Below are 23,813 nucleotides of genomic sequence, written 5' to 3'. Positions count from 1 at the left end.
CTTTATGCCTGTGGAGGTCCCCTGTGTCATGAAATGGAGTGTTGTTAGAAACAGTGAGAAGTTAATGAATCAACAACAACCCAGTGGGCTGTTATTTACAGTAACATTACAGAGATGATTTATGCCCATGAGGTTCCTAGGTGCCAAGGGAACTGAGATTGTAAATTAATGTAGATTAGCTTGTTGCACAGGACATGCCGGTGGCCTTTGTTTTCTATTTTGAGGCACAACAAAGGACAGAGGGATGACGTACTAGCCCAGACATCAGCTAAGCTCACATTACATTTCACACTCTGGCCCATCTTCTCATTTCTTGATTGTGTGAAGATTTGCTATTTTATTTTCATGTTGTGATACCTGTAGCCTCCTCCTGCAGCCTCATGACTGATTCTAAATGACTGAGGACCTCCCACCCTATTTCTTTCCAGGTCTAAAGGCACCTGCTGCCATTGCATAACAGACTCAATAATGTGTTCTCATCATGGTGATCATCAGGTGTCTTTGTCAGTTGTACTTAAAAGTCACCAGAAGCATTTATGCAGATTACATGCACAGTCAGGGTGACTTCTGAATGCGCAAATGTCAAAATCATTGCAGAAGGTCACTAATCTGATAAAATTCAATGGGGTTACAGAATGTTTGTGTTTCTGAACTTGTGTATATGAAGATTTCCAAATCAGATTCACTTGCAATGTCAAGGTTAAGGTTTTGACTTTTCATTTTGTTGTTCTGGGTGATTATTTGAGAAATATATATAAAAATAGAGACAGAGCTGGTAATTCTGAAAGTACATTTTAAAATACTTTATCTTTTCAAGAATTTTACCATAAAAGAAATGTTATCTTTGCATTATAGAGAAACTTAATGATATCCCTAAAGTATTCTGGCTAGTACAAGAAGGACCAGAATAAGAAGCCAGGTCTTTTGAGTCTTATTTGAGTGTTACTTCTATTATAGAATTGCTCCTCTGACCATCTGTGATATGAGCAATGTAAATTTTTTCATTTGACAGAGAAATTTACAAATGGATGCACGTACATAAATATGTATATATTCTGTGTGTACACATCTGCCTATGTAAATATCTATTTTTCTCTACCTTATACAACAATATATTTTAAACAATGTTTAAATGTCAAACAATGTTTGACAATGTACCCAAAAACATACCAGATCCAAAGAAAATACAACTAATAAAACATTGGGAAGTTTAAAATATATTATAAGGCAGAAAACAATATAAAGTATGATGACACAGCTAAGAATAAACATAAAATTCATATTAACAAATGCAAATGAACTAGAGTCAATTAAGAGAAAAGCATTCTCAAATTGGATCACAAAGCAAAACCAGCAAAAACAAGAGATTTATTTTACACAATGTGACTCAGAAAGATTGAAAATTAAATGATAGAAAAGAACATACCAAACAAATGAAAATAAAATACAAGAGCACATATCATTATGTCAGACATGGTTGAAATTGGCACACAAGCACTAAATGAAACTTAGAAGAGTCCTTAATGATGACAGAGTGCACTCTGCAGTGAAAATATGACATCTGTGAATATCTTTTTGCCAAAAACATAGCACTGACATTCTTAAAGCACAAACAAACTCAAACACATACGAAAATACACAGACAACATCGATACCTTATTTTTATTCATTCCTCTTAGCCCTTGATGCGTTTATTAGAGAAAGATTTTTAAGGATACTGAAGCCCTAAATAAAACAAAACAAGAGATAAGATAATGCTGACATGACAAACCCTGGATGTCCTTGGAAACAAACTATATGCCTTTATTACAAGTACAGTGACCATTTACAGCATTTAATTACATGTAGGATTTTAAAAATATCGCAATACATGCAAAATAGGAGAAATAATACAGGCAACATTCTCTGATCACAATATAACACAAACAGAAATAATAACTAAATTGGAAAGTGACAAATGCTTCCACTTACAAATAAAAACAAACAACCCCTTTTTTTTTAGATTTTATTTATTTATTTGAAAGAGAGGGGGTGTGTGTGAGAGAGCATGAGCCACCACTGGGGGAGGGGGTGTGATTCAGATGGAGGGGGAGAGGCAGACTCCCCACTGAGCAGGGAGCCCGATGCGGGGCTCGATCCCAGGACCCAGAGATCATGACCTAAGCCAAAGGCAGGAGCTTAACTGACTGAGCCACCCAGGCACCCCAACCAAAACCTTTTTTGAGCAAAAGAAAAATCAAAACCAAAATGAAAAATACCTGGAAAATGACATGAAAGCACTTATATCAGAACCTATGAAGTATAGCTAAACTTTGGAAAATTCTCAGCCTTTATAGTAATATAGAAGAAATAAAAAAAAAAAACCGAAGTGAGTATCTCAGGGAGGTAGAAAGGAACAACAAATATCAATAATATTGTAATAACTTGGTATGGTCACAGATGTTAACTACGCTTACCGTGGTGAACATTGCATCATGCATAGAATTGTTGAATCAATATGTTGTACACATGAAACTGTGTACATCAATATGTTGTACACCTAAAACTGTAATTGACATACATTGCTATGTATGTCAATGTATGTATGTATGTATACAATTACATGCAATGTATATCAATTACACTTCAATAATAAAAATTAAAAACAGCATCTGAAACAGCATCAGCCATAATGACAGAAATGGCCAGTCCCAGGGCAGCCTGCAGCTCCTGCAAGCTGAGAAGCAGGCAGCTGAGAAGGTGGCAGATACGAGAAAGAGGAAGGCCCAGCATCTGAAACCAGCAAAGGAGGAGACACAGATGGAGGTGGAGCAAGAGCAGGAATTCCAGAGCAAGCAGAGGGCGAGATTTTATGATCCGTGAAAAGGAAATGAAGACTTCGTTTAGCCTCTCTACTGTGGTTCCAGGAAGATGTTCCATTTCTTAGCCTCTCTTTTTGTCTCTAAGTTGGTCTTTCTCTTTATTGGTTTTCCCCTTTTCCAATTTCCCCAAAGACCCATCAGATAGATGCTCACTGCTTCCTGAAATCTAAAATGATCCCGAATTGTGTTCCCTTGTATGCATGGCCTTTCTTTCTATATCCTCAACACCTTTCTCTTTGTAACAATGAAAAAGGGTCAATAAAAAAAACTATGGGTAAATAAAGAAATTAAAAACAAGAACAAAATTTTTTTTTTTTTTTGAGAGAGAGAGAAAGAGCATGCAAGTGTGGAGGGGCATGGGGAGAGGGAGAGAGAGAATCTTAAGCAGGCTCTACGCTCAACGTGAAACCCCACACAGGGCTCAATCTCCTGACCCTGAGACCATGACCTGGGCTGAAATCAGGAGTCAGAGGCTTAACTGACTGAGCCACTCAGGTGTCCCAGCAACAAGATAATTTAGAAAAGTAGAAGGAATATAATAGTAAGAGAAAAGCAAAAATTAATAAATTAGAAAGTGGAAAAATATAGAACTAATGAATAAATCCAAGAACAAGTTATTTAAAAATTGGGTAAGCAATAACTTTATCAAGGAGAAACAAGAGGAGAAAGCACAAATAACACAAATAAGAATTGAGAATTGGGGAAATAACTATAGATTGGGAGAAGTCTAAAAGGACCACATGATGTTACTTTATTCAAATAACTTCACAAATCTTGATAAAATGGGAGATTTTCTAGGAAAAAATATATTTTCAAAACAACTCTGCCCCAAAAATAAATAGTTTACTTGTCATAAAAGCTAAGAAAGAATTTATATTGTTTAACTACCCTCTCTACCCTAAAGTGTTAGGCCAGAATTATTTCTTAGTATATGGAGCAGAAAACTCTAATTTATTTGAGTGCTCTAGAGCATAGAAAAAGAAACTAAATTTCTGAATTGTTTAATCAACTTAACATCACTTTTGTAATCAAACCTGACAGCAAATAGCACTAAAAATGAATTAAAAATTACTGCATGTAAAGTAAATAAATTCTACCATAAAAAGGAAAAAAATCTTAATCTGATGGAGAAATGCTAAAAGGGGAACTCTCAGAAACTTTCTCAGTGATGTCGGGACAAGACAAATATGCTATCATATGCTAACAATTTAAGATTGTTCTAGAAGTACTAGCTAACTTAATTAAATAAGAGAATAGGAATACAAGTGTTAAGGTCAGAGTAAAATTGTAATTATTATAGAAGATTTGATAGCACTGTATACTTGTAAAACCTGAGCTCAGCTGAAAACTAGTAGAATTCACCTATCATATAATAAACAATTAAGATATGTAATAGAGAAAAAGCCCCATGACCCCACTTAAAACAGCAATGAAAGAGAAAATAATTAGGAATAAAATTAACAAGACACATGTAAGATATAAGTGTTTAGACAGAGGAAACCACAAGTTTTAGGAAAATGAAAAAAAAAACTGCCTGTGATTATAGATGCAGGAAATAGCTTTGGAAGTATCCTAAAGAACCTTATAAAAGTCGTTGGCTCTGGCAAGAGGTGCCCAAATGTTGACGCCATTTTGTCCTTTTGAGTGCTTTACCATTTCATATATTACCTATATAATAAATGCACGAATTTATTTTTCTTCTATTCAAATCATAAGATCCTGCACAGTTATTAAATTTTAACCAAAATTTGATTTAAGCTTCCCTTACATCAAAGCAAACAGAAAATTAAGGAAATAGTAATTGAACAAACAACCAACAAAATCATGATCATTTACATGATTTATATCATTCAAAAGGAAAAGTATATCAGTTTCTTAAGGAAAGAAAAGCTTTCTCTGGCTTATTTTGAAAGAAATTTCACACATTTATTTTTTTTAAGTCATGATCAATGTCCTCTACATATTGCTGTGATTATAACAGATAACAGTGTGGCAGAGAGTGTACATTTGTCCACCAAATTCTATCCTGCTTTTCCAAAATATAGAATCATCAATGGGAAGTTGCTGCCTACCTAGGAACCACATATCCCAGCCCTCCTTGCAATGATGAATGACTGTTCATCTAATTCCCACCAATGGAAAGTAAGCATTAATATGAGTGCTATTTTTTGGCTAAGCTTTTAACCAGGCTCTCCATCATCTTCTACCTGTTGGATGCCCATGATGAGGAAGAACTAGGGCATGACAGAGCCACAAAATATTCCCAAATCATGGCATGGATAAAAATTGTGCACCTACCAGGAGCACCCATTTTGGACTATTAGATGAATGAGAAATAAGCTTCTGCTGTGTTTGAGACACTTATAGTTGTTTGGATCTGTTTGTTAAAGTAGTTTAGCCTACCCCAATCAAAGAGGTTTTCATTTGATTTTTCTTACAGCAGCCTTCAGTACAGGTCTAGAGTAAAACACCAATGTACAATTCAGTAAAAATAGGTCTGTAGGGAGCTATGATCATGTATTCTGGTGTTTAGGCTTTACAATGGTGCAGGGTGAACTAAGTAAACCAGTTAGACTAGAGAATTATTTCTCTTTGATGTTTTCTTCCATAAATATGTTTTCTTTCAATAAGGTTTTCGATAAATATAGGACAAGAAATAGTTGAGTATTTATTCTCTGACACAGGCTTGCAAGCCAGGCATTCTGTATTGTTTATCCGTAGAAATGCAATTTATTTACGAAAGTGAAGTAAATGATAGAGCTGATACATTTATTATGAAAACTGAGAATGCAAACCAGGACTCTTGTGTAAATAGATAGTTAAGCCTCTGGGCATAGAGGCTGGCCACACTAATATCATTAGACAGTTCTAGGACTGCCTTTAGGCATAAATAAATGAGTAGATAGATAGATGATAGATGATAGATATAGATAGATAGATAGATAGATAGATAGATAGATAGATAGATAGATGACAGATAGATAGATCTATCATCCTCTACAGTATATGAATAAATAAACAGTAAATCCTCAAAGGTTGGCAACTTTAAAACATAGCTGAGTTGATTTCCGCTTGCACATGTTTCAAAGCAAAAGCCATGATATGTCACCCATGGCCATTTGAAATCTGAAAAATGTACTCACACTACATTTGGTTTGGTTAAATAAGAGACCACCAATATGAGCTTGTTGTTCTCAGTGTCCTAATGTATTCACCTGCTGTATGGTAATATCAGAAGGAGAGAAATGATAGTATGCTAAATTTGTTTGGATTTACCCACTGGAGTGGCATAGTCACAAAACATAGTCATTACCTTTGTTTATAATATGTATTTGATAATTCTGATATTTCAAGATTTGGGGGATATGATATCTATTATTTCTACCAATTCTTATTTTTCATAACCATCAGTTCTAGTTTCACAATCTTATTCTTTTCCTATAATTTTCTCTTTTTAATTAATCTTATTTGTTATCTCTTTAATGATCTTAGTTTTGTAAATTTATAATAATTTTTTTGAGATTGTTCTATTTTCTCACCATTTTATCTATAATGTATTAACATCCTGAAATTTCAGGCAGCCTTTCTTAGGGTTATTTAGTTCTAATTAGTTGGAAATTTTAGTTTTGATTCTAATCTGGTAGGGTTATTTCTCTCTCCTTTTCCCTCTCTCTGTCTATCTGTCTCTCTCTCTCTATGTTTATCCATTTCTTAACTTAACAGCTTCTTCCTCTGAGTCCCTCCTCCATCCTGGGACATCTGCTCCAGCACCATGTCTTATACCGTTGTATCTGCTATCATCAGAGACTAGCCACCCATGCCACTGGACAGAAACCAGAACCAGCCTGGGTTGGCGGGTAGCTGGGACCATGGAAGGAATGGATCTGGCAAGACCATGAACCACTAGAGAGACATAGTCACTGCCAGATGCCAGTGAGGCAGAGATAGGAGGCCAGATACCGTAGCTTTTCCTTTTTTCCTATTCTCCAGTTCCTTGTTACTGCTTCTTCTTGGCCAACCTTGCCAAAGCCAGCTGTCAGGAGAGCTTAGGAAATGTGGCTACCTGCAATATAGACAGAAGAAAGGCAGGGAATAGATTTGAGTGCAAAAAACTGACCATCATACCCGTGCTACCCCCACTCCCATGTACAAACACACATACCCTTGGTACTTTCTCTTCCACTTCAGGTCCACAGAGATCTCTGTCTGAATTTTCTTTAATTTGGTTCTATTATTTAATCGTTTTCCTTGAAATTGCTTTTTTATAACTGCTGTGTTTGGAGTGGGATGGGAATGGGGGAATATGACCTCAAACATGAAATCACAACATGGGCTCAACCAGAGATATAATATTCTCTCTTTAGCTCTGGTGTTTCACTTTATTATTATTTTTTTAGGCAGGATTGCTGAGTGAAAAGTCCATAGGCTTTTAGTACAGTCAGATCTGGATCTGGGTTTTGGCTTCACATTAATTTTGTCATTGTTTTTGGACAGGCTATTTAACAAATTTCCTTATCTATAAGATGGGAATGATAATACTGGCCTTAAGATTTGTTTAGTAATTAAATAGAAGAGAATATCCAAATTGCCATATTGTGAGCCAGGTATTCAGTGGGTTCTCCATACGTGGTTATTATTATCATCATAATTATGTTCCACCTCATTCCTGGTTAAATGAAAGTGCTATTAGCCTTGATGTGTGTTTTCTGATATATAGCTTTCACCTTGTTTTATCAGGAGGCATTGATTGGTAGAACTTAAAGGTAGAATGAGCTATAGCCAGTCATGTATCAAGCATAATATATTTTTTGTTTGTTTTCAATATAATGGATATGTTTAGGAATTAGCAGGATGCCTATACCTGCCATGGTTTTATCAACTGAATTTATATGTCTCACAACATGTTGGTAATTATAACCCAGAGAAAGTTTTTAAGAGAAAAACAAGGTTCATTTAGACTACATTTCAATTCAGACGAATTCCCAAAACCAAAAATTTGAATCTCAATGCATAACATTTCACAGCTATATGGATCCTCATTGTGAAAATAAAATGTTAATATTTTAATCTTTTAAAGGCCTTTTGCAGATCTTTGGCTAATACATTTGTTTTACAGCCTTTGAGCACCAACATTTGATGAGGAAAATTCTTTTTACCCTACAAATCTTAACTAATGCTGACATATACAATCTAAAGGGAAGCATAGTTTTCATACACTTCTCCCTTCCATCTCATTTTGAACCCTCATCAAAAAGTTTCAGCCTCTTTTTGTGACTTCTAACAAAGAATGGCTCAGTTGACATTTTGACCTCTGTTGCTCAACTGTTCTCCTTCAGAGGGTGTCTTCTTTAATGGGTTGGTTTTACATAAAAAGGATTTGACTATATTCAATATTAAAACAAACATCAATTAACATATTTGTTGGGTTTTTATGCTGCCAAATCCTTGGTTAAACTGTTTCCCTTTCCAAGCTTGTTTTGGCATTGTCAAAACTATGTCTGAGCTACCCAGATTCTTTCCTAACTTCAGGACCCAAGTGTTTGGTTCCAATATCAGGAGGCAATGAATCATTAGAGTCCATCAGACTTCACAGGGCCACATAAATGGTGTGGAAGTTAGAAAGCTGTTTCATTGCCCAATATCTATCCTGTTTCATTTGATTCACATTTTCAATTTGATTACAATCAACTTATACCATTTTTTACATTGCTAATGGAAATATTCAATACAAAGCCTGAAATGAGACTATGTGGTAACTGTCTTTCTACTGTTTCCAACATAAGAGGTCCTTTATTACTAAATGTTCTGGAGGGCTGAAATATTTACCAGTGCAAATATAAATAATTGTGATGGTTGCAAGTGTATTCCTGGGCAATGAGAAATTCAGTTTGTCCTTGTCAAAATAAAAACAAAAGAACAAAACATTAGTTGGTTGGAACCTTTGAATTAGTGGAAAGCATTCATCAGCGATTAATTGGAAAGGGAGCTAATTAGAAAATGGCTTAACTGCATCAGTTTTGCATTGATCTGACTGTAATAAATGTCTTTTTGTGTAGCTATAAGAATGGTGGCAGTTGTCTTAAGGTCAAAATATCCACAGGGAGTTCATTGAAAGTGGTATGAAGGGACATCATAGAGACGGGAAACAAAAGAAAATGATTGATGATGTCTTGAGGACTTCATTCTGTGAGAATAATCTAAAAGTTTTAGTATCATTTTCAGCACCATTTTAAAATGTTTTTCTTAAAAGTAGAACTAAGTATAGCACAGTTTAACTTTCTATGATCCAAATGTATGGACCCCATAATACTTGGTTCATTGTTTGAAATGAAACAAGAGTCTTAGTTACTAGGTCAAAACCCAAATAAATACTTATCAAGATATATTCTCAGAATACTGAGAAATTGACCCATATGAGAAATGGTGAATGTTAAAGCATATCAACTTCAGAAAAGCCACATTATTTCAAAACACAAATTTCATGTTAGACTATCAATCACAAAGAATAGCTGAAAATCTAGTGTGCAGCTAGCTATAGTAATATCAGAGAACTATAGAATAGACTTCTCATTTATTATACCAGAAAAGCAAATCAAAATCATATGAGCATATAAAAAACTCAGAGGCTCTATTTTTCTTTAATCTTAAGAAGTATCTTATGTTTAGATATCTTATTAATAACTACAAGGTACTGTGCATATCATATGTGCCACACACTGTGTTTTCCAAGCAACATTATGTCATTACCTGATGTAACCAAATTAGGGAGAAACTGATGGGAAAAAATACAAAGAAAAAGAAAAAATATCCGTGGACAGATTGCATGCTTATAAATGATGACCTATACATTAAGAAATCACATAAGTGATAAACATGATTATTGGGTGGGCCGATGACGTAATGTTCTACAGAATAAATACACACACCTGGTCTTAGTACTTTTTGATCATTTCTGAAATTAAGGGATCACCCAATTCTTTTAATTCAATAACAGGCAAAAATACCCAATTAAGAAACAAGAAGGAAGGGGAAAAGCAAGTCCCACTATATATTAGTGCTTGCCACAAAGGGCTCTTGTGGAAATGTGAGGGAAAGGTCTTTTATAAATTGCTTTTATTTTGACTGGGCCCAAAAGATCCAATTGTGAGAACTTGCTCTAAAGTCTCACCTTGTTGATGGACAGGCATCCTCTCCCAAGGTAATAGGGAAGCTATTTTAGCAACTCTTATATTTTTGGAAAACTCTGTGTTTGTTGTAATTTGATCCTAACTGCAACCTATATCTCACCTACATTTATCAATGCCAAGCCACAGAAATGCCTGGAAGGGCCAGAACACTTGCATCTCGTGCTATGCATTTGTGGTATTTTGGCTGCTTCACTATAAAAATATTATGCCACAGAAAATACATTCTGATTCCATGTAGCAACCCAACCCACAAACATGAAGCTGAATGTTGGTTTTATTATCCTTAACTAATTTGTATTTCCTTGAGAGTCGAAAGCAATGGTAAATTCATGGATTTGTCTAACTGTGCTTGGGAAAAAAAGCAACTTCAATATCAAGTCTCAAAATTTTGTTCCCTTTTCTATAATACCAATGCTTTCTTCCTATCATATCTTAATCATCTAAAATAATTTAAGCAGTTATATTTTATTTTTTCAACTACTTATGATGTTTCTAAGTAATGGTGTCAACTCTTCTCTATATTAGATAAAAGAGTAAAAAATTTCAACAACTATTCAGAAATGTTAAATAATTTTCACCAGAGAAAGGAGAAAAAATACTTCTTTGACTTACAGATGCAGGTGTTTCTTCATTTACTCATTTAGTACATTTTTGTGGTTACAAATTGGAGGGCAAACAACTTATATTGGAAATTGAGGGGTCAAAGATAAAAAAAACCTTGATCCAAGCCATTAGAAAGGCACACGGAGGGAGACAGACAATGATGCAAGTGCAGTTACAATAAAGGAGATGAATGCTTTAAAATAGTATAAAGTTATGTCTGTCCTTTTAAAGTCAGATATTCTTATATTAAACTATAGATTTTGAGATATTGATTTATCTTTCCACTATACTATCTAAGTTCTTTGAGTATTCTCCCACGTCATTTTCACTATCAATATCTCCAATAACAATCAGAGAATATCTAATGATGTGTAAAACAAGCCTTTTAGAGTAAGGAATCATACTTCTCGCAGTGGTAACTTCATTATTTTGGCAAAAGTCAAAAGGATTTTTTCCAACACCTCTTCTCTGCCCTGTGTTGTAAACTGACTCTATTTTCATGATAAACGGACTGAATTAAATAAAAGCTTTAGCAGCCAAAGGAGGCTCAAGTGTGTGTATTTATCTTTGTTGTTGTTGTTGCTAACCATCATTGAGAAATGCTCACTCAGTTGAGCATCTGCCTTTGGCTCAGCATGATCTCAGGGTCCTGGGATCAGGCCCCACCTCAGGCTCTGCTCTCAAAAAAATAAATAAATAAAACCTTTTTTTAAAAAAAAAGAATATCAAATTACCAAACTGATGCATTAACAAGAAATTGAATTATCTCTAAAATTATTATTTCAACTTGATTTCCTAAAGACTTTTCTCCAAAACCTGTCATGGAATAAATGTTCCTTATAGTACATGAACTTGAAAAAATAGAAAAGTGAAATATGTTACTATCCCTTTCACATTATGAAATATATTTAGCTTTAATACTAAAAGTCAAAAAGGTAAAAAATATTATATAATTCAACTTTCTTTATGAATATTTTGATGAAAACTATAAGGTCTTAAAACAGAACATATCACATTGAAATGATTACCTACTGTGACCTTGTGGGGTTTATTCTAAAAAACAAGCTTGTGTAATATAGGAAAACCATTAGCAGAATCCCACACATTAGCAGGAAAAGTTAAAAACATGTTATTAGGCAACAATCATTAAAAAGTTAAAATGATCACATATTTGTGTATGATATTATATAAAGAAAGAATTTCTTCAGCATTTAAAACCAGGGAGATGGAAGTCTGAGTGGGTAGAAAATATAGATGGTTCAATCTAATAAAACCGGAATTCAAGATGGTGGAGGTTCTCATGTACTATGCTAAAGAGTGGATTTTGCTCTGGGAGTTGAAGCAGAGCCAATGATGGGTCTGTTGTAAGTGGGGAAGCCTAGGAAAAGAACAGTCCTCAGTGAGTAGTCAAACCAAACAGGTAACAACTCATGAGACTGGAACAGACCTGCTTACCCAGGGAAGGGGAAGGGTTTTGATCCCAAAATATCCCAAACCAGAATGGTTAGTATCACAGATTAGGCTAAAGTCAACAATATTCCAGAGATGAAGATCCAGGCAGTTAAGAATTCCTAAAGTAAGTAAATAACTTTGTATTTTACTCTGATTGAATTAAAAGCCTTACATCTACTTTAGATTGGCTAAAAGGAATTAATGAAATGGGGTGCCAGAAAGCAGAAGGGGTATTTAAGAAGACACAGAATCATTGTTCCTGATACCTCAATACTTTGATACGTTTTTTAAAAAACAAAAAATAACAAAAAAAATTTTTAAATTAAAAAAACAACTAAACTAAATAGATATGTTGAATCAGAATGCATACTGGACTGAGAACCAACTCCTGATTAGCTAAGCAAATTTTCATATAGCTGCCAGGTTCCTGGAGGCAGGTAGTGCATTTAATCCTCACTGACCATGAAAATAAGTCCATGTTATTTGGTATTATATAAATGTGAAACATAGACTGGAGTCCTTTGGAATGGGAATAATTTTTTCTGATATCCAAACTGGGATTCCATTTCTTGTTCACCAACTTCATTCTCCTTCAAGGGAGAGATAGCAAGATGATACAATGGTTCTTGCCTTCCCTCTTCTGCCTTCACCAGGCGCACACACACACACACACACACACACACACACACACACACACACACACAAATAACATCACACCAGCAAAATGTTAATAGAATTATGAATATTCAAACTCTGATTTACTGAAATATTTAGACTTTAGGCAAATATTCTCCACATAATGTAAGAAAATTTGGAAATCTTTCTTTCAAATTTAACATAATTATATCTTTAACTCAATGATAAAGATTTCCCAACAAATATCTGTTCTAGAGTAGTATAGTGATCTCTCAACTTTTCCTTCCTCCATTGGTTTATTTCTTTTATTTTTTAAGGATTCATTTATTTGAGAGAGAGAGAGTGTGTGTGGGAAGGGGCAAAGGGAGAGGGAGGAAGCAGACTCCCCACTGAACAGGGAGCCCAACAAGGGGCTCAACCTCACCACCCAGAGATCATGACCTGAACCAATATCAAGAGTGGGATGCTTAACCGACTGAGCCACCCAGGCGCCCCTCCATTGGTTTATTTCTAATATAAACCACTCTTCCCCCATAAATGGAGACGAATATATGTGTATTAAGAAAGGTCATAAATGAATTTGGAAAAATGTAAATAGGTTTTGTGTTTTTTTTTTAAGATTTTATTTATTTAATTGAGAGAGAGCAAAAACGATCACAGAGGGAGAGGAATCACAGAGGCAGAGGAAGAAGCAGACTTGCCGCTGAGTGGAGAGCCCGATTTGGGGCTCCTTTCCAGGACCCTGAGATCATGAGCTGAACCAAAGGCAGACACTTAACCGACTGAGCCACCCAGGCGCCCCTTTTGTGTTCTTTATAATCATTGCCTAAATTAAAGATGTCCCTGGAAGAACCAGCCTCCTGTCCTACCTCTTTCTCATTCCTTTACCTGAGGAACTGGATCAGGGAAATAAATTCTATACAAGGAACCACTGCTTATAGAGATGTATAGTGAGATGAGGGGGATGCCTGACTATGAAACTGACTTTGAATTTCAGATATTTTAATTTCAATTCCAGATGTTTATATAACTAATGAAATATGTAGTTTTGTTATTTGTCATGGAAATCTAATGGAGTTGTTTTCTTTTGCTTCACTAAGATTTAGGATTATTGTCTAGAAACAAGAGATAGAAACTAAAACTTTGTACATAATAATATAAAGCATTATAGTTATTGTTCACAAAGCTATCTGTATAGATTTTATTATATTCGCCCAAAAAAAGTGCTTCTCTCTTTTAGTGTGGCTTTAGACTGCAATATTTTTTAAATTATTGTTTATCTTTGGGAGGGATAAATGTGTGTGTGTGTTTATTATGGTTTCCATGGGAGACCTGGTGCCATAGGAAAAATTCAACAATATATTATTCAAGAACCTTTGGATTGTGACAGGGAATCAACTCAAATTGGCTTAAGTTAAAACAAAAATCTTGGTTTCCATACCAAAAATTCCAGCACTACCAACTTTAATCATGTCTGGATCCAAGAATCTCAAATGCCATGATTAGAACCAATCTATCTTTATATCTCTGTGCTGCTTTCCCCTTGATTGGCCTTGTTTTTATGATTTTATGGTGCCTGATGGAAGCTCAGACTTACTTCATCCTCTCTGCTAGAACTCTTAGAAAAAACTCCCCAAAACAAAACGTCTTTCTGAGTTGCTACAGAAAAATTCCTAGGATTACTTTGATTAGAGCAAAGAGTAATTAATCAATCATGGCCAGACCACAATACCAATTGTCCAGATCTGGGTCATGAGCTCACCTCTGATTCCAGGGGTTGGGCTAGCCCCACCTAAACCACATGGAATGAAAGTGGGTGGAGGTCGATCCCCAAGGAAAGTCAAGACACCATTACAAGATTAAGGATAGTGATACTAGGTATGCAGAAACAACACAGGTCCACCCAGTAGCCTGCGCTGGTTTCACTTCACACCGGCTGCAAGGCCTGAATGGTAACCAGACTGCAGAAGTCACCATAGACTATGTTCTGTGGGCCCTCCTCCTTGCAAATGTGACTCCCACTTACTGTTGTCCTGATCTTACTTTGGACTCCCTATCTAAGGCTTTGGGAAATGCTTTGTGGGATGATTATTGCAGCCCAGAAGTGCCCAGATTAAAAGCCATGGGTAAAACCAATCTACATAGATATCAGCCAATTTTTTTTTTTTTTTTTTTGAGAGAGAACTAGAGAGTTTTACTTGGAACAATCCCCAAACCTGCAGCAAAATCCTTAACAGCCATAAACTTTGTGGTGAGGTATTAATGGGAGCAAAGCGACAGATTAATGTTAGAAAGTGTGGCCCTCTGGAATCGGCACCATACCACCAACGAAGACCCAAGTTCCAGGTGGTAAATAGCAGTGAACAGAGCAGTGACCAAAGGCCATGCAGAAAGCAAGGCTGAGAGGAGCACATGATATAGACAACAGCTGCCAAGCCGATGACTCAGGAGTTGACATGGGACAAACCCACTTGTTCTTTTATTTTCCAAATAAACTAGAAGGTGACCCTTAGATGCAGGAGGATGACATTTCAGTTACACAATCATAAAAGCCCAAAAATTAGAAGCAACAGCAAAAGGTACAATGTGTTATTATTTTCAGATGGGGAAATGGGGTGGGATGACTATTTCACAGTGACTATTTTAAGCTGTGAAGACATAGCACAATATTGCAAAGTGATTTGGCATTTATAATAGGCCACAATCAAATGCTGATTAAAAATTGGAAGCTTGGACTTCCTTGCATGAAAATTTTCTTCATCTGCTCTTCAGATGTAACTTTCTTATCCTTGCCACCTTCATTCGATATTGTACTCATCAGTTTTCTATATTGTACTGGTCAAAACTAGATTGGAGCATAAGGGGCAATTCAAGAACTTGGTGGAAAAGTATAAAAAATGGGGACTTTTTGAACCCAAACATTATAAAAAATTATGAATGTAATCATGAAATAGTCACTTGTATTCAGCAATGCACAATGTTCTTTATATGCATATGGGTGTGTGTGATAGGGGAAGAGCTTGGGAAATCAATTAAACATATCCTTGACCTTTTGGGAGTTTCTACGACCCTAACACAGATTTAACTGTAAAAGAACATGTATGTAAATGTGTACTATTGAAAGTGATGTACCAGAAAGAGAACAAATATAGTGAAATTTTTATGTTGCTTTGCAATTATCATTTGAATTTTAGGACAATGGCCTCAGTAAGTGTCTGTTCTTTGTTGCAGCTTAAAGAGCTTATAGGTAATAGGATTATGGTCCTACTTTCATCTGTGTGAACTCCTTCTGGGGCAAATGAAGAGCCAAAGTCTTCTTTTCACCCTCTGGGCCTCTTCCACTGGAGTATCTGTACTGATCATAGGCTCTCCGCTGAACTTTGGACCTGGCTAATGTGAGCAAATAGGACCAAATCAAACTTCCAGAGAAATTGTCGACAATTTCCAGCCGTCATTAATGTTCAGTGCTCCCTTGGATTTTAGCCACGTTCTTACCTTTAATCACTGGACACCCTTAGGATAATGCACCACACCTGGGACTGGGGATAATTTACCACTTGCAGATGGGTTAGCACTGCGGTTCACTTAGACAGAGTTTTGCATTTATTCTGGGTCCCAGAGGCCTTTCTTTTATAGTGCAGTTATATCCACTAAAATTATAACTTCCAAAATTCTGTTCTATTTTATTGCTCTTGCAAAGTATTTATGACCTCTACTGCTTAAGTGGACATTTTTAGAGATTTACTGCTGAAAGCTTTCAGGAGAACTGCACAAAATTGGTGCTGCTGGTGCTGAACTATTAGACTAAGATTCTGTAAGAACTTTTTATAAGATGCCAACAGAAAGTGTATTCAGGTTTAGTTTCTGATACCTTAAGAGCAAATCATATTGAATTATGGGAAGTTTATTTTGTGGCACATCACCATCCAGTAGACTTAATACACACCTCATATTGTACAAATTAATGTGTTAATTTTTTTCTCTTATTTTAACATGATTTTAGGTAGCGAGAGATTGAGTTATTTCTTAATATGTTAGGAAACCAGTTAGTTAATTGTGCCTTTTTACGTTTTTATGCTTATATTCAAGAGAGACCTCTTTGGCAACTCCCTGTCCACTTTTCATATCAGTTTCCTTCTCTGCTGAGCTATTCAGTGTTCTCATATAGCCTTGGCAGGCAGAATTTCCAGGAAGTGTTACTGGGGAGAGTCCCAGGAAAATATGGGCAAAGAATTTTCTGGGTTGAATTGCCTTTTTCTGCCAGATTGAGGGATTTTGCACAATCTAGACTAGAACACACAAGAGAAAGGAGTATTTGTGTCAACCATACCTAAAGGCCTGGGCTGGGAAGAGGATTGGCTAGAGAAAAGCTGAGCCCTTGTTATACTTTTGTCACCAGAGAAGAAACAACTGGTCATGTCTCATTAGACTCTCAGCATCTCCTGGTCCCCCTCATCCTTGTTATGACACTTACATGGGCACAAGAAGCCCCTATTGTACCCTTGTCCTGAAAATACAGATATGTGAGCAAATAAGAATATTAAAAGGGCATGCTTATTCTTTAGGACTCCTGGGGACTACAGGCTATAAAAACTAACATATACAACATGCACACATGCGCGCGCGCGCGCACACACACACACACACACACACACACACACACACACACACACATACAGGGCTGGTTATCTATACCAATGCAGCATAGATGGATATTTTCAACAAAGCAACTACAGAAATTCCATCTGACAATAATTTCTAAGTAATGCTTTATGTTTTACTGATACTATTGGCTGTGACATGATAAAATTTAATAACAGACCCAATCCAGCTGAGTCACTTGCTGACACTACTAGCCACTCAACTGTCCCAGCTTTAAGACTGAAAATGGCCCTTCCAGATGCTCAGGTCACTCAGGGCCATTTTTCTCAGAGTTGAATGGATTCACTGCCTTCCCCAGAACCAGAAACAGAAACTTCCAAGCATCACTCATTTAGTCATACTAGGGAGGCTGGGGAGGGGGGAGGAATAGAAGATGAAAGAGACATATTAAACCTATTTGGGCACATGATTTCTCAACTACCCCCATCTTTTCCTCTACGTCTCTGCCTCCACCCATACTCCCTCTACGACAGCCACAGTGAATAACTACTTCCCAAACACATTATGCTTCTGCATGCCTCATGCTCTACAAAATACAATTTGTTTCAGGCTGGGGAGTACCTAGTTGTCCTTAGGGACTTACTCAAGTGTTAAATCCTCTGTGAAAATGTCCCTGACTCTCCAGGCAGAACTCATCATTCCTCTTTCCCTGAGCCCCTAGTACTTATATTCATTAACTCAGGGCTCTATTGTAATGTTTCTGAGCCTTTTTCAGTTTCTTCCACCAGACTACAAACTCTTTGAGGTCAACAATCATGTCTTTTTTCATCTTGGTAACCACCTCTCTATTTTCCTGGTCCGAATGTTTAATACAATGAAGGCTTAGCCCAGAGAAGGTGTTACAGTGTATTGAGTAAGCTGATTACTGAAAAATGACTGGAGAACTAAAGTACGGGAAAGATAACACATACTCTCCAGCACCGAACCATAAATCTGAATTTGCTTAGTCTGACAATGCTTGGATGCTGGTTGATCGGAAGTATCCAAAAGATGCCAGGGCTGGTAAGGCCCTTTCTTTTTCTTATTTTTCTTTTCCTCTTCTTAACTTTAGCTTTAAGTAATGCTGCCTTAATTCTAAGCCTATTTTTCCTATATTCTCTATTCTATTTTCTCCATCCCAGATCTCTGTGCTTTTCCTTCTGTTTTCTCAGCATGTTTAAATTTGCAGACCATCTGTGGAAAGAAATTGATAGACTCAAATTTCAGGGATTCCAAGAATCTGCTACCTTGAGCCCTCCTGTCCTCAAATACTTGATCCTGCAACACTGAGCCCAGAGTATACTCTCAATGAATCTCTTTGGAGAAGACAGGATGGACGGAACCCAAACAAGTGGTGCCCAGGAAGAGGCAGTCATGGATCATGGAAATGACCAAAAGAACTCACTTTTGTTTTCAAGTACATTCCCAAACCACTGTGCCTTAACCCATTTTCTTGTGTGTAAATTATGTGACTAAATAAAAAAATAAAGAATGAAAAAATAACAAATGAGAAATAAATACATTTTAATTTCAAGCTAACAATTTTAGGTATTTACTATGGTGCCTGCCACTATTCTAGTTGCTTTACGTATATTATATAATTTAGTTCTTACCACAATTCAATGAGGAAATTTAGCCATTTCTCCATTTTGCAATGAGGGAACTGAGGTAGACAGAAGGGTTAAGTAAGTTACTTGAGCTCGTGTTATTTGGTAGGTAGTGGAAAATGGTTTCAAATGTCTGCCATCTTAAATCCACGCAATGCCTCCAAATATTAACAAAAAGCTAAATTGTGATACAGTATTATAAAAGCAATGTTAACAGATTAATGTATTATTTATGCATAACTACCTAGGAGCATAACTACCCAGCAACATGTCATAATGTAAGGATTAAATCAGCTACTATGATTTTAATTTTAAAGAATAACAAAATCTATGTATAAATGACCAGTGTTCATAATTTAAAGCTCATGCTTCATAGTTTCTCAATTTGGCCAGCCTCTATTTTTCACATTTTATAAATGCTGAAATTAAGGAATAAAAATGCTTGAGGAATGGGCACAACTTCTTCTTCTTTTTTTTTTTAACTTAAAATAAAACACCAGAATTTCTGATTCCAGATTTCTCTGTCTTCAGGGTCACAAAACCATGTTGCAGGACATTTGCTTTTATGTTGTTTGACTTCTGGAAAGCTGCTAACATCTTTAATGTGAGTATTGAAGAATATGTAAATTCAAATAACTGAGCAGAATTACCAAATGATGCCTGGGGGACTCACTCAGTGTAGATTTAAAGGAAGTGACTGAGATGTTCTTAAGAACAATAGCTAAATTAATTATTGAGTGCTTCTTATGTACCAGCAACCAAAGTCTTATACAGTCTGTCAGGAGATTCCGGATGTTAAACATGAAGTTTTTGAGTTTTGGTAAGAATAAGAGCTTTAAAAATCTAATTTTTTCTTCATTTTAGATTAAGTCCCAGACCAAGAGACTACAGACATTCTGAGCTATTTTTTTCTTTTTTTCATCAATGTTATTGCAACTAAGCTGTTCATGGTAAAGTGTACATATTTAGGAAATGTTTTTAAGCCAAATTATCATTTCTATGAAGAATATTCTCAAGTCACACATCTTTATTGGGTACAGAAGGAATGTGGGCTTTAGCACAGTGGCAGTGGGAATGGAACAGGACCATCTATCTGTGTCTTCTCTGGTACCCTAGTAGACACACTTTCCATGATGAGGGGCATCTCCCCCTTCTGTCAGCCTCAACTGGTTATTCATCCTGCTCTGCTCCTGGTCTTTAATCTTGCTCTAGCTAGGTAGGGCAGGTCATCTTAGTTAGTTCAACTCCAAGAAACATTTGAAGCTTTGTGGATCATGGCAGCTAGAGGACTGAAGTGGGCATTATTGGAGTGATGGAAAAAGAAGTAGGTCATTTATAGTAAGAATGGGATGAAACCACTTACATTTTTTTCTAACAGTGCAGGACACTTTGATATTTGTGGATGAAAAGAAAGAAAAAAATGTTAAGCCAAAAAACTAGGTTAGTTAAAATGGATTGGAAAAAAGAAAAAAAATATATAGACAGATCATGGGTAAGAAAGAAGAGAAATACTATGAGGATTATTAAATATAGAACCATGGAAAAATGAGAAGAGATGGAAAATGAGGATAAGAAGTATAGCAAAGATTTAAGTAAAAAGGGCATATTTCTCAGTCATAGGCATCTAGGTTTAAAAGTTTATTTCCAAGGGTGAGGAGAGCAGGATGACTGAGGACTGACTGGTATAGAAGGTACCCTCTGTCAGGAAGATCCCATTCTATTCGGTTGACCACAGAAGCAAAATTAATGGACTTGCTGCATCTCTGGGACTTTGTTTCTTTTTTATTTGTGTGAAAACTAGAAAAAGAAAGAATGTTGGTAACAGTTTCTTGGAGCTATATTTTTACTGAGGGTTAAGTGAGCCATTTCTAGGGTCTCATACAGAAACCTGGGTGAAAGGATTTCCTAGGAATTTGGCCAGAGTAGTTTATGAAGTTCTAGTATATGACAAGGGATCTATACTATCCCATGTGATCAGACCAATCCAGAAGTTTACCAAAGAACTTAGCATTTAAAGACCTGTACTGGTATTATCTGACACTATCCTACTGGGGCTTTTACTGGTATCTGATGAATTATAAAATATATTTGATATATGAGTGTATATCTATATAAGTTCATCCTTATATACAAAAAGTCAGTTGCCCCAGAACATTTTGCTCATCCTTTACTGGTTTATGATACTACCTGTCTTAGCACAAGATGCCATAACAAAATATCATATACAGGGTGACTTAAACAACAGAAATTTATTTTCTCACAGCTCTACAGGCTGAAAGTCTAAGATCAGGGTACCAAAATGGTTGGGTTTTGATGAGATTCCTCTACCTGCCTTGGAGACAGCCACCATCTCACCTGTGTATTCACATGGCCTTTCTTTGATGAGAGGGGGAGAGAGAGAGAGAGAGAGAGAGAGAGAGAGAGAGAGAGAGACAGAAAGACACAGAGAGGGGAGAGAATGGAAGTTCTCATATGTCTCTCTTTATAAAGATACCTAATCTCATCATGAGAGCCTCATGACCTCATCAACCCAATATCTTCTTAAGGCCCCACCTCCAGGTACATCACATTGAAACTGAGGGCTTCAACATACAAAAATATTGAGGAGACACAATTCAGTCCATAGCACTACCCTTTGGAGTGACCCCTCCACCATTTCATGTTCTTAGAACTTACTGAAGTAAGGTGCAGTCGTTATTTACTATTATATTATTTGGAAAGGCAGGACTAAGTAAGGATGTCAGGACAATGCTTTCTTTTAATCAAGAAATACTCATAGAATAAAAAGTGCAGGTCGTGACCTTGAAGAGTGAGTTGTGCCATGTCAGCAAGGGTCTAGATGATATCAATATAACCACTTAGCAATTTCTGTCAAAAAGTTTTTCTTTTATTCTGTATCTAGTAGCAATGATTTATGTGGAAATTTGTATTTTCTCTCATTTTATTTGGAGCTTCACAATGGAACATCATTGATAAATATTTGAGAACAGCTATAGGATTACTGATGATAATATCTGATAAGCCAATCAATTAATAGAGTTCCTATTATAATGAGTTTGATACTATGGACTAAATCCTCCTCAATATCTTTACTGACACTTTGCTCAATGTTTCTAATTTTGTATTGTACACTAGAGCAGTCTTATCCATGAAATTGCCTTTTAAAACTTTTTCTTATATCACCGGCTAGATAGCAAACACAGCACTTATGTGTGATAACATACCATTCTATAGTGCAAAGAATAAGGCTCCATATGTTTTAGGTATTTGAGACCTACCAATTAAATTCAATTTTTGCTTATTATTCCTTGGGTGTTGAATTCCACAAGCCTAAATGAGTATATATAATTCTATTTTGTACATGTTTATTTTGTACATGTATGTGTTTGTAATTAATCATGTGTTTGCACTTACTTGTTAAATTACTGTGCTTTCTCTTTCCCTCTCTTTTATTAACTGGATTATGTGTTTTTGCCACGTGATTTTTTTTTTTTGCTAGTGATTTTGGCAATTTATACAACTAATTTGTTTTTAATATTAATTATTCATAAAGTCTTAACTTATGTTGAACTTTACTTCTGTTTTTGCTTAGAGATATTATATAATTTTATCATTTACCATAATTTTCATATAATCATATCTATATATCCATATATATTCATTTAGCTGAATTTATATAATCTCTGTAAAAAGGTAAGAAACTGAGGACATTATAAATTGACTCCCTCTCCCATGCTCATACTCCCAGCCCTCTACCAATGTTATGTTGAAATCACCAGAGATTTTAGTTCCAAAAATTTGATCTTTGATTTTTTACATTATGCTTCAACAGATATTTAAACTTAACTAGGATTATTGGTTTCTTTGCTCACCACGTTTTCTGATGGCCTAATATTTCCCACTTCTTGGGCTTCTCTTTCCTGTGTTATACTTAGGAGTGGTTTTTTAGCGAACAACTGTGGGTGGTAAACTTCCTGAATCATTGGATACCTGAAAATATCATTATTTTATCTCCAGTTTGAATATTAGTTTTTTAGGTTTAAATTATTAGTATTTAATATTAGTATTTTAGGTTTAAAACAAGTGTTTTAGTGATAACATTAAAGATAGCTTCATTATCTTCTGGCTCACAGTGTTGCCTAGATGATTCTTGTCCATTTTTGTTAATAGCCTATTTTTTTCACTCTAAAATCCTATAGGATTTTTCTTTTTATCTTTGGAATTCTGGAACCTCAGCATGGTGGCCTAGGTATATTTCTATTTTTATTCATCTTACTTGGTACTCCATAAGTTCTTTCAGTTGTGCCATTAGATCCAACATTTTCTTCTGTAATTTATGTGATTTCTTTGTCATTTCTCCCATGCCAGCTTCTCTGTTCTTGTTGGAGCTCTTTTTTTTGTTTTTTTTAAGTAGGCTCCATGCCCAGCGCAGAGCCCCTTGTGGGGCCTGAACTCCCATGAGATTGAGACCTGAGATGAGATCAAGAGTCAACCAACTGAGCCACCCCGGTGCCCCTTTCTGGAGCTCTTAATAAATGGATGTTGGAATTTGTTTTCCTCGTTTATTAACTTTTCTCTTATTCTTTCCATTTCTTTGTTCTTTAGTGTTGTGTTCTGGGAGATTTCCTTGGCTCCATTCTCAGCTCATGGATTTACTGTCTAGTTGTGCCCATTCTCTACTCAATCCATCTACAGAGCTTTTTTAAAAACACTTCAGCTTCCTTAGCTTTCATTTCTACAAAGTCTGTTTCCTTTTTTGTGGATACCGAATTCTCAAAGAACTGAGGATACTTTTAAAAGTTTGTTTTATTTATTTTATCCATCTC

General features: G+C 35.8%; 1 long non-coding RNA gene across 3 annotated transcripts in view; it reads left to right on the top strand.

Annotated features, from left to right (window-relative positions):
• Positions 1 to 23,813, top strand: part of LOC141372987 (uncharacterized) — an 88,765-nt gene that overhangs the window by 17,239 nt on the left and 47,713 nt on the right. For all 3 annotated transcript variants that reach the window (XR_012378561.1, XR_012378559.1, XR_012378560.1), the window contains exon 3: positions 19,519 to 19,591. This is a non-coding gene — a long non-coding RNA (uncharacterized lncRNA). The remainder of the gene's footprint in view (positions 1 to 19,518; positions 19,592 to 23,813) is intronic.

Source organism: Callorhinus ursinus, unplaced genomic scaffold (assembly GCF_003265705.2).
Source record: "Callorhinus ursinus isolate GAN/ISIS: 27379988/994484 unplaced genomic scaffold, GSC_fseal_2.0 scaffold6, whole genome shotgun sequence".
NCBI classification, from domain to species: domain Eukaryota; kingdom Metazoa; phylum Chordata; class Mammalia; order Carnivora; family Otariidae; genus Callorhinus; species Callorhinus ursinus.
Note: the sequence above shows the minus strand (reverse complement) of the source record. Positions and strands in the feature narration are given on the sequence as shown.